Genomic DNA, 10,904 nt, shown 5'->3' with positions numbered 1-10,904 from the left:
CTGTGACCCACATGCCAGTACATGTGCTTAATGATGAATCTCAGGGGCAAGGGTGAGCTGTAAGTTTGGTTTTTGGGAAATGGTTATAATGAAGGTAAGCAGTCACACTTCTGGAAGGTATCAAAGGAGGAAAATCACTCTGATTTGAATAAAATCTATTCAGTTTGGTTTCAGCTACAACTTCTCATTAAGTTTTTATATTCTTCATTGATCAGACTGTTTGAGCTCCCATCATGGGCCAGTTCCTAGTGGGCACTAGTGGGAGGGAGAGGATGGGACATAGATGAGTAAGATCCTCCTGTGCTCCAGGGGCTTCCAGCCTGGTGAGCCTGACAGGCACCTTGATGGAGGAATGATGTAGTGGAGGAACATGGTGGGCAGGTGGGCAAGAGGTGAGTCATGGGTGGGGAAAGTGGCTGACAGGTGAGTCTGGCAACAGCTTCCTACGTGGAGTCTTTGCTGGCTTTGACTCCATTAAAGTGCTTCTAATTAAAGTTAAATAAGCTGTCAGTTTACAGTGGAGAAAGAGGCCTGAATAGGATAAGCCACTTGTCACAGACAGAGCTAGTTAGTGACTGAGCCAGCCCTGGAACCCCTGGTCTTCAGGTTGGGGGTTTTGTAGTGTCTGGGAGGATACTCTTAAGTTGCTCTCAAGAAGTGCCAGAGATGGCGTGTTGTGACTTTTTATGGGAAAATTCTAATGGAGACAGGCAAGTTCCACAAAAAAGCTAAGTTTGGAGTAATCGTTCCAAGAAGCTACCTTTTATTTCAGGGATTGGGCTTTGCTTTGATGTACTATTTTTATTGAACTATTATATTTCAGTAGTTTCAAATTTTATCCTAAAGTGGCAAGGAGGGGAAGCAGGGAGCTATCATATTTGAACCTGAATGCGTGCCAGGCACTATTTGGGTTTTTGCCCTGTTAGCTTACGGCATCTTTATGGTGTTTGTTCTTATAATTTGCTGAGTGAGAAACTGAGGCTTAGTTTAAGTAACTTGTTCAGGCCACAGACTGGAAAGCGGACCAGACTTCTCTGGCTCTAGGCCTTGTTCCTACTTCAAGGTGGTTATAGGGCTTTGAATAGTTTGTGTTCCTCAATTGTGTCCATAAGTTGTAACTTGCGTGACAAGTAATTTGTTAAAGTACTGGAGTTAGTGAATGATTGGGTTGTGCGTGTAGGCTCATGGTTAATCCTATAATAATCCATTTCTGTCTTCTGCTGCGCTTTCTTTGGTAGGAGGAAGGAGGAGAACATTGCACGTAGCCTCGGGTGGGCAGCAGGAAAGTGCCCTTTGTAGAAGTCATCTTTATTTGTCACTCTGGAATGGAACTTGACAACCATTGATTTCTCTCTCTCGTTGTCTCCTTTTTTCCTCCTTTCTACCTATGATTTAGGCACAGTGGCTACCAGAGGCATTGCTGGCCTGCGAAGGGGCATTTATGGCTGAGGACTGTTAATTCCTTGTAGCCAAAGACCATTCAGGAACACACACACAGTTGAACAAAGTTGGATTTATTTACCCATTGAATAAGGGAAATCACACGCCATGGGAAGCTGCAGTTATCTCAGTATTAGGACTTAGAAGGTTTAGGCCCAAGGAAGCAGAGCTTAGCTCTGGATTGGATACCTTCAGGAAGCAGGGCTACTTCTATAACTGGATATCTTTAACAATTCTTACCTAGAAAGTAAGAAGAATGGAGTGAACCTAAAGCTACCATTGGTAAAAAACATTAATGAGTAACCTACTCATTAATGATGTTGGGCAGTTTTTGTGATGTGGACAATATGTTTTGTCTGTGTGATTATAGCCTTGGTTTTGTCTTCATCATGGTCACGGAGTGGCCTTGTCTGATGTTGATACTGGTGAAATTGTGTTCCACATGAGAACATCGTGGCCTGGCTGTGGCTGCCAGGCCAGCTTGTAGCAACACTGAGGCCTGACTGATAGAGCCAGGCCAGCTCCCAGCCATCTGGGGCAACATCTCTGTCTCTGAAGATATGGCAGAAGCCCCTAGGATCCAGAGGGCCTGAGCATTCTATAATCAACTCTTCCACCCTTTGACTAACTGATACTGAGTTTGTCAGTTCCTTTGACTAACTGATATTGAGCAGTTGTGTGTACCTGGCACTGGGGTGCAGGAGTCAGGTCCCAGATACCCCAAGATGTCACTCCAGCCCTCAGACTTCACTGGTGCCATGACAACCATTTCTTGTGACTTGCTTCTCAGATACCTGACTTTGCTCACTTCCTGTCGCACCTGGTAGCTGAAGCTGCCAGATTTAGGATTGCGTCAGCCTTCACTTTCCACTAACGCAGTAATCAGATGAGCTGAGGTTTTAAACATAGGTTCAATGCCTTTGCTTTTTTAGTAACTGGGTTGTATTGCAGGGCAGCAAAACACTCCAATATAGCCTAGTATTCAAATGTGCCCAAGTTGGCCTCAGCAAATAAACATCTGTAATGGTGTTTTGAGAGGAATGGAAGTGTGACAGTTTACGTGGCCAGTGCAGTGGAGGCAGAATCCAAAGAGGGAAGGAAAAGACTTCCCAGGAAAGGAAAGCCTGGTGTCTGCAGACAGTGCATTACGTAGACAGATGAGTAAACTCAGTGCTGAAGCCCCATTCTGTTATGTCTAATCACTGAGAACCATCTGCTCAGCAGCAAGGTGGGAGAGGAAGCAGCTCAGAACTGAAGTCCTGGCCGGTTGCATCTCTGTCAGCCTCAATGCAGTGGCAGTAATATCTCTGAATGCCCTCTGATGGCAGAGCGAATACATTTTGAGAGTTCTCAGGTTTGGGGGTTTTCCAGCTTGAGTTTCAAATAGGAGAATGGCATGCATCCTCATTTATTTCAGAAGCTGTTCTTAGTGGAGGATGAGACCAGTTTCCAGTCACCGATGAGTTCTGAAAGTTCCAGGGCTTGGTTCTCTGGGCTTAGCTGCATCTGGCCCCTGTTCCTCTGTGCCAGTGATGCTGCCGCTGATTTCTTTGTGAACCCATGAGAAGCACTCATGAGGCAAGAGCCCACAAGGAGCTGGACCCAGAGCAGCACAGGTGTGAACAGAAACATCACTGCTTGAGAGAAATGCCAGCCACATAATCTTAAATGTTCTGGTCTCCACACTGGAAAAGTTAAGAGAAACAGGTAAAATTAAGTTTAGTAAAATATTTTATTTAACACAAAATATCTAAAATATTACTATTTTAACACATAAGGAGTATTTCATATTTTTTTCTTTGTACGAAGTCTTCAAAATGCCATGTGTACTTAACTTTGGCACATCTCATTTTGAACTGACCACTTTCCAAGTGCTCCATGGTCACTTGCGGTGAGCGGCTATGGCATCGGAGAGCATGGAGCTAGAATTCAAGGGGTACACGCATAGCCCCTGTTCTGGCTTATTTAAGGCTCTGATTTCTTGGAGCAAGTCGAGTTCTATAGCCTTAAGATGTTTCTAGAACCCACAGAGGGTTGAGTCTAGTGGAAAGCTACCCCAGGGAGGTCCACTCAGTACCCTCAGTTTGAACTGAAACCTTCATCTGTGCTTCCAGCAGATGAGCCCTTCATTAGGCACCAGGTCACTTAGTCCTGGTTGATGGATTGCCTGCTTTGGTTTCCCCAACTGACCCCCAGTCTATCTATGACCAGACCCTGAAAGGCAGGGACCAGACCATGTCACCTCCTCTAGGAAGCCACCCTTGACTACCAAGCCCCCAGCATACCTCCCTTAGGGTCACTCTCCACTTTCATTGTGTCTCTTTGTCTCTTCCCTGCCTCCTGTTGGAACTCTGAGCTCCTGCAGGCAGGACTGTGCCCGGAGGTCTCTGTCCCTGGAGTAAAGCACGGAGCCTGGCATAAAGCAAGTGCTTGGTACATGTCACTGACTCACTTGAGAAAGGAGGAGGGGGCTGCTGGACACACCACTCACTAGCTGCTCACACCCTCAGCTTCCTGGGACAGACGCCCATGAAGGTGGCACCGCCTGCTGCCTTCTGGGCCTTTCACTGTGGCCCAGCCACAGACCAGCATTCCTGCCAGGAGCCTGAACCAAATGGGGACAGATGTGTATTTGTTTCATCCTCACCTATTTCCTGCTCCATCACCTCCCAGGCCCCAGAAATTCTCCCAGTAGGGTAGGGAGCAACCTTCCCTCAGGATTTCCCGGGAAGGCTTTTCCCACCACCCTGCCTCCTCCCTGACCCCACCGGCACCCCTTGTCATCCTAAGATGCCCCACTGCCCTGGTACATAGGACACACTACTAAAATATGTGCTGTCAGAGAGGACGGTGCTCAAATTAATACACACCCACCTCCATACCTCCCCCAACATCGCTGGGGCAGAGAGAGATTTCAGATGGGCAGTGTTGGGGGGAGGCTGGTGGGGGGATCTGTGAATAGTGCTGAGGTGAAAAAGCAAAGCTCAAAGAATCCAGCCTTTTTTGAAAGAGGTCTGAAGACTGGAGTCCCAGACCCATGATATTCGGCCCTTCTGGATGGGGATCCCACTGAGGCTGTACTCTGGGACCCCGCTGGTATCTTCTAGGGACAGTTTGTGGCCAGGGGACAGGAAGTGGTGCCACAGGGAGCTAGTGCTGTGGAACGTAGTACAAGGGCTGGCCCTGTCCAATGAGGTGGGGCCTGTGTGGGGCCTGAGCAGCCATCCATTCTGGCTGAGATGGGGGAGCCTGACCAGGTGGTGACTGAGGGACAGGCTGGTCTCTTCAGGAGGCAAAGAGGGCCCGAGGCTAGGGGCTGGCTGGCAGGGATGGACGAGGCAGGGGAGGGGCTGGAAAGAGATGAGGGGGCAAAGGCCAGGGTCCTCGAGCTCCTCCGCACTAGGGCCCTTTGCCCTGAGTGTTGCCAATCTGGACAGCACTTTAGGAGCCTCTCATGACTCCCACAGATCTGCCCTGCCCAGGGGAAAGTTCTCCGGGGAGACAGCTCCTGAGAATGGCAGAGACAGCCAGCACTTCTACTGGCAAGGCTCCTTATCTGGGGCTTGCCCTGGGTCCAGTGGGTCAGACTTCCCGGGGCCTCTCTGTTAGGCTCCATGCCAGCAGCAGGTGGCTCCTTCAGGGCAGCCGTCAATTCTGTGGACCCCTCTGGGTGGGCTGACCTTCTGATAGTGTGCTTGGTTGTTTGTCTTGGCCGAGTTCAGAGAGGCCACTGGTTCAGGGACGGCTGCTCATGGTCCTGCTGGACAGCCAGGGAAAGACCAGGGCTGGAAGTTCAGACAGGGGCTGGAGTGGCCAGGGATGCGGGGCCAGGCCAGGTGGTTCCCATCATCTCTCTGCTATGTGGTGTGGGCTCCCTCGGCGGTTGGATGCTTGCTAGGTTCTGGCAGGGGAAGACTTGGAGGGAGGCTGGGATGTTAGGAGAGAAGTGGGGGCTTCCTACTGCCTTTTCCAGGCCTTGCCATTGTCTCTCCAGAATCAGTAGCAGCAGCTGGAAATGAGGGTCCCAGTGCCCTTTCTTTAGGGTGAACACTGTCTCCCAGCACCCCCACTCTGGTCTGAGCACTGGGAAGGCAGAGACAGCTTCATCTATATGTTTGAGCATCAGCCTCGCTGCCCTTCTGTCCTTGATTCTGGGGGTGGGTGGCAGCTGCTGTGAGTGCTTATTATTCTCTGGATTGTTCGGTGGCCCCTTTCTGTTCATCCAGCCTTCCAACAACTGTGTCAACAAGTCCTTGTATTGAATGCCCTCCATATGAAGCACCTATCATGGTTTCTGTTTCTTACTGGACTGTGACAGGCATGGCACCTTTACAGATTTCCTTGGCTGTTCTCCACCGCCCTCATTATGCATCAGGCTCCATAGGCAGGGGCCATGTCTCTCTTGTTTATTTTTGTATCGCCAGTGCTTGGCAGAGAGAGAGTAGGTGCTCAGCTTGAATGAATACTTGGGATTTAATTTTTTGAAATGTTTTCTAGAGATAGGATCTCACTTTATTGCCTAGGTTGGCCTTAAATGCCTAGCCTCAAGCAATCCTCCCATCCAAAGTGCTGGGATTACAGGTGTGAGCCATTGTGGCTTCACTTCTTAATGCTGGTTGATAATCCGCTAAATGGAGTCACAGTCCATGAATGAGTCTCACTCACAGTTTGCCAGTCCCAGGGCTGGGGGAACTGATGGAGGTTTGGCTAACATGGTGACACCCCATCTCTACTAAAAATACAAAAGATTAGCTGGGTGTGGTGGCGGGCACCTGTAATCACAGCTACTTGAGAGGGTGAAGCAGGAGAATTGCTTGAACGCAGGAGGCAGAGGTTGCAGTGAGCTGAGATCATGCCATTGCACTCCAGCCCAGGTGACAAGAGCAAAACTCAGTCTCAAAAAAGAAAAAAAAATGCTCAAGTGACACACAGAAAGTGATATGGTTTGGCTGTGTCCCCACCCAGATCTCATCTTGAACTGTAACTACCACAGTTCTCATATGTCATGGGAGGAATGTGGTTGGAGGTGATTGGATTATGGGGGCAGGTCTTTCCTGCACTGTTCTCTTGATAGTGAATGAGTCTCATGAGATCTGATAGTTTTAAAAATGGGAGTTTTCCCTGCACAAGATCTCTTCTCTTGTCTGCTGCCATTTGAGGCATGACTTTCACCTTCTGCCATGATTGTGAGACCTCCTCAGCCACGTGGAACTGTAAGTCCAATAAACCTCTTTTGTAAATTGCCCAGTCTCAGGTGTGTCTTTATCGGCACGTGAGAATGAACTAATACAGTAAATTGGTACCAGGAGTAGGGTGTTGCTGAAAAGATACCCAAAAATGTGGAAGCAACTTTGGAACTGGGTAACAGGCAGAGATTGGAACAGTTTGGAGGGCTCAGAAGAAGACAGGAAAATGTGGGAAAGTTTGGAAACTCCTAGAGGCTTGATGAATGGCTTTTTGACAAAAATGCTGATAGTGATATGAACAATAAGGCCTAGGCTAAGGTAGTCTCAGATGGAGATGAGGAACTTGTTGGGAACTGGAGCAAAGGTGACTCTTGTTATGTTTTAGCAAACAGACTGGTGGCATTTTGCCCCTGCCTTAGATATTTGTGGAACTTCGAACTTGAGAGAGATGTTTTAGGGTTTCTGGTGGAAGAAATTTCTAAGCAGCATTTAGTTTTATAAGGGAAGCAGAATATAAAGCTTTGGAAAGTTTGCAGCCTGACAATGCGATAGGAAAGAAAATCACATTTTCTGAGGAGAAATTCAAGCTGGCTGCAGAAATTTGCATATGTAACGAGGAGCCAAATGTTAATCCCCAAGACAATGGGAAAAATGTCAGAGGTCTTCATGGCAGCCCCTCCCATCACAGGCGGGGAGGCCTGGGATGAAAAAATGGTTTCATGGGCCAGGCCCAGGTTTCCCATGCTGTGTGCAGTCTAGGGACTTGGTGCCCTGCGTACCAGCCACTCCAGCTGTGAATAAAAGGGGCCAAGATACCACTTGGGCCATGGCTTCAGAGGGTGCAAACCCCAAGCCTTGGCAGCTTCCACGTGGTGTTGAGGCTGTGGGTGCATAAAAATCAAGACTTGAGGTTTAGGAACCTCTGCCTAGACTTCAGAGGATGTATGAAATGTCTGGATGTCCAGGCATAAGTTTGCTGCAGGGGTGGGGTTCTCATGGAGAACCTCTGCTAAGGCAGTGCGAAAGGGAAATGTGGGGTTGGGGCCCTCACACAGAGTCCCTACTGGGGCACTGCCTAGTGGAGCTATGAGAAGAGGGCCACCGTCCTCCAGACCCCGGAACAGTAGCTCCACAGACAGCTTGCACTGTGCTCCTGGAAAAGCTGCAGACACTTAACACCAGCCTGTGAAAGCAGCCAGGATGGGGGCTATACCCTGCAAAGCCACAGGGGCTGAGTTGTTCAAGACCATGGGAACCCACCTCTTACATCAGTGTGACCTGGATATGAGACATGGAGTCAAAGGACATCATTTTGGAGCTTTAAGATTTGACTATCTGGCTGGATTTTGGACTTGCATGGAGCCTGTAGCCCCTTTGTTTTGGCCAGTTTCTCCCATTTGGAACAGCTGCATTTACCCAATGCCTGTACTCTCATTGCATCTAGGAAGTAACTAACTTGCTTTTGATTTTACAGGCTCATAGGTGGAAGGGACTTGCCTTGTCTTAGATGAGATGTTGGGACTGTGGACTTTGAGTTAATGCTGAAATGAGTTAAGACTTTGGGAGACTGTTGGGAAGGCATGATTGGTTTTGAAATGTGAGGACATGAGATTGGGGAGGGACAAGGGGTGGAATGATATGGTTTGGCTGTGTCCCCAACCAAATCTCATCTTGAATTGTAACTACCACAATTCTCACATGTCATGGGAAGAACCCAGTGGAAGGTGATTGAATTATGGGGGCAGATCTTTCCTGCACTGTTCTTGTGATAGTGAGTGCATCTCACGAGATCTGATGGTTTTAAAAGTGGGAGTTTTCCCTGTACAAGCTCTCTTCTCTTGTCTGCTGCCACGTGAGACATGCCTTTCCTCTTCTGCCGTGATTCTGAGGCCTCCCCAGCCACGTGGAACTGTAAGTCCATTAAATCTTTCTTTTGTAAATTGCCCTGTCTTGGGTATGTCTTTATCAGCAGCACGAGAACAAACTAATACAGGAAGACAGGAAAAAGAAAAGAGAGGAACAAAAAAGAGAGAAAACAAAGAGAAAAAAAATAAAGCAGTGGACTAAAGGCTTGAGGCCCCTCTCCAGTGTCTGCCCACTTCTGAATGCTCTGCAGTGCCTTCAGGTAGTTGCTTTTTATTTTTCCCAGAGTTTACAATTGCTGTCTCTGGGCGGGTTGGTCCAAGAGGAGCTGACTCAGCCATTACTGGAAGTGGTGTCTTATTAGTTAGTTTTAGCAACAAGGCTTTTTATTCATAACTAGGTTTAGATTTATTAAAGAAACACTCTTCAATAAACAGCATGCATATCTGTGCAGCTATTAAATATGTTCCATAACTTTCAATTTGGAAATTTGACATAAATTTGTTTCATGAAGTACATTTCATTATTCTGATACATTATTCAAAACAAAATTCCATTCTTTTTTATGTTCTTATATATGAGAACAAGGAGAGGAACAGGAAAAAGTATCAAACCAGGTAGTGTGATGCCTCCAGCTTTGTTCTTTTTGCTTAGGATAATCTTGCTCTGCAGGCTCTATGTATGAAAAAGAAAGCAATTCAGCTCTTCTTGGTCATGGAGGACACCTACTGACTCATTTGTGGCAGTGATTTTGTGCAAAATGTATTACAGAAGTGAGGGAGGATCACTATCATAACATAAGTTCATTTATCCCGAGTTCAGATGAAATAAAGGCACTTTCTTCATGCTGGGTGTTAGCAGTATACTCAGCATGAGCAAAACCAAGCCCACGTCAACTCCTCCAAACCTAATCCTCTTCCAATATTCCCCATCCTACTGAATGTTGCCACCATCCATCCAGATGTGGAAGTCAGAGACTTGGTGTCATGCTTATACCCCCTTCCCCCTCCCCACTCCATATCCAATCCATCACAAAATTTTGTTGATTTTTACTCCCAAATATCTTTATCCACATCTTTCATCTTCATCTCCACTTCTCTAAGTTATCACCACCTCTCATCCACTCTTCGAAAGTACTTACTGTGTTCTTTCTATGTATAACATCATTTTGATAACTTCCCTTACATTAAGTCATTTAATCTCACATTGACCATTATCAGCTCAAGCAGCACTGCCTTCTCAGGAAGGAGCTTTGACTGCTGATTTAAGAATTCTTTTCTAATGTAAGCATCTAGTGCTATAAATCTCCCTGTAAGCAATGCTTTAGCTAATATCCCACAAATTATGATATGTTGCATTTTCATTTTTTGTTCAGTTCAAAATATTTTCTAATTTCCCTTCAAATTTCCTTTTAACCCTTCAGTTATTTAGAAGTAGTTTTTAAATTTCCAAGTATTTAAGTGTTTTTCCATTTATTTTTCTATTACTGATTTCTAATTTAATTCCATGTAATCAAGGACCATATATTGTATGATTCCAATTCTTTTAAATGTATCTAGGTTTGTTTTCTGACCCAGGACGGGCTATCTTGGTGACTATTCCATATGTACTTAAGAGAATGTATATTTTACTATTTTGAGGTGAAGTGCTATGTGAATATCAATCTAATCTAGTTTGTTAATATGTTATACAGTTCTCTTACATCCTTACTAATTTTCTGTCTGCTTGTCTTATATTACTGAGAGAGAAGTGTTAAACTCTCCAACTATAATGGAGGCCCCAACTACAATTGTGGGTTTGCGGGTTTCTCTTTTCAGTTCTAACCATTTTTATTTCATATATGTTAAATTTCAGATGTTAGGTGTGTGCCCACTTAGAATTCTTATGTCTTCTTTTTTAAAATTTTTTTTATTGTACTTTCAATTCTGGGATACATGTGCAGAATGTACAGGTTTGTTACACAGGTATACACGTGTCAGGTGGTTTGCTGCACCCATCCACCCATCATCTACATTAGGTATTTCTACTGATCCTATCCCTCTGCTAACCCCCCATCCCCATCCCCCAACAGGCCCAGTTTGTGATGTTCCCCTCCCTGTGTCCATGTGTTCTCATTGTTCAACTCCCACTTATGAGTGAGAACATGTGGTGTTTAGTTTTCTGTTTTTGTGTTAGTTTGCTGAGAATGATGGTTTCCAGCTTCATCCATGTCCCTGCAAAGGACATGAACTCATCCTTTTTTATGGCTGCATAGTATTCCATGGTGTATATGTGCCACATTTTCTTTATCCAGTCTATCATTGATGAATATTTGGGTTGGTTCCAAGTCTTTACTATTGTGAATAGTGCCACAATAAACATATGTGTGCATGTGTTTATAGTAGAATGATTTATAATCCTTTGGGTGTATACCTA

The sequence above is a fragment of the Pongo abelii genome, chromosome 12 (genome assembly GCF_028885655.2).
Source record: "Pongo abelii isolate AG06213 chromosome 12, NHGRI_mPonAbe1-v2.0_pri, whole genome shotgun sequence".
Taxonomy (NCBI): domain Eukaryota; kingdom Metazoa; phylum Chordata; class Mammalia; order Primates; family Hominidae; genus Pongo; species Pongo abelii.
The sequence above is the reverse complement of the archived record's forward strand: the minus strand, read 5'-3'. Positions refer to the sequence as shown.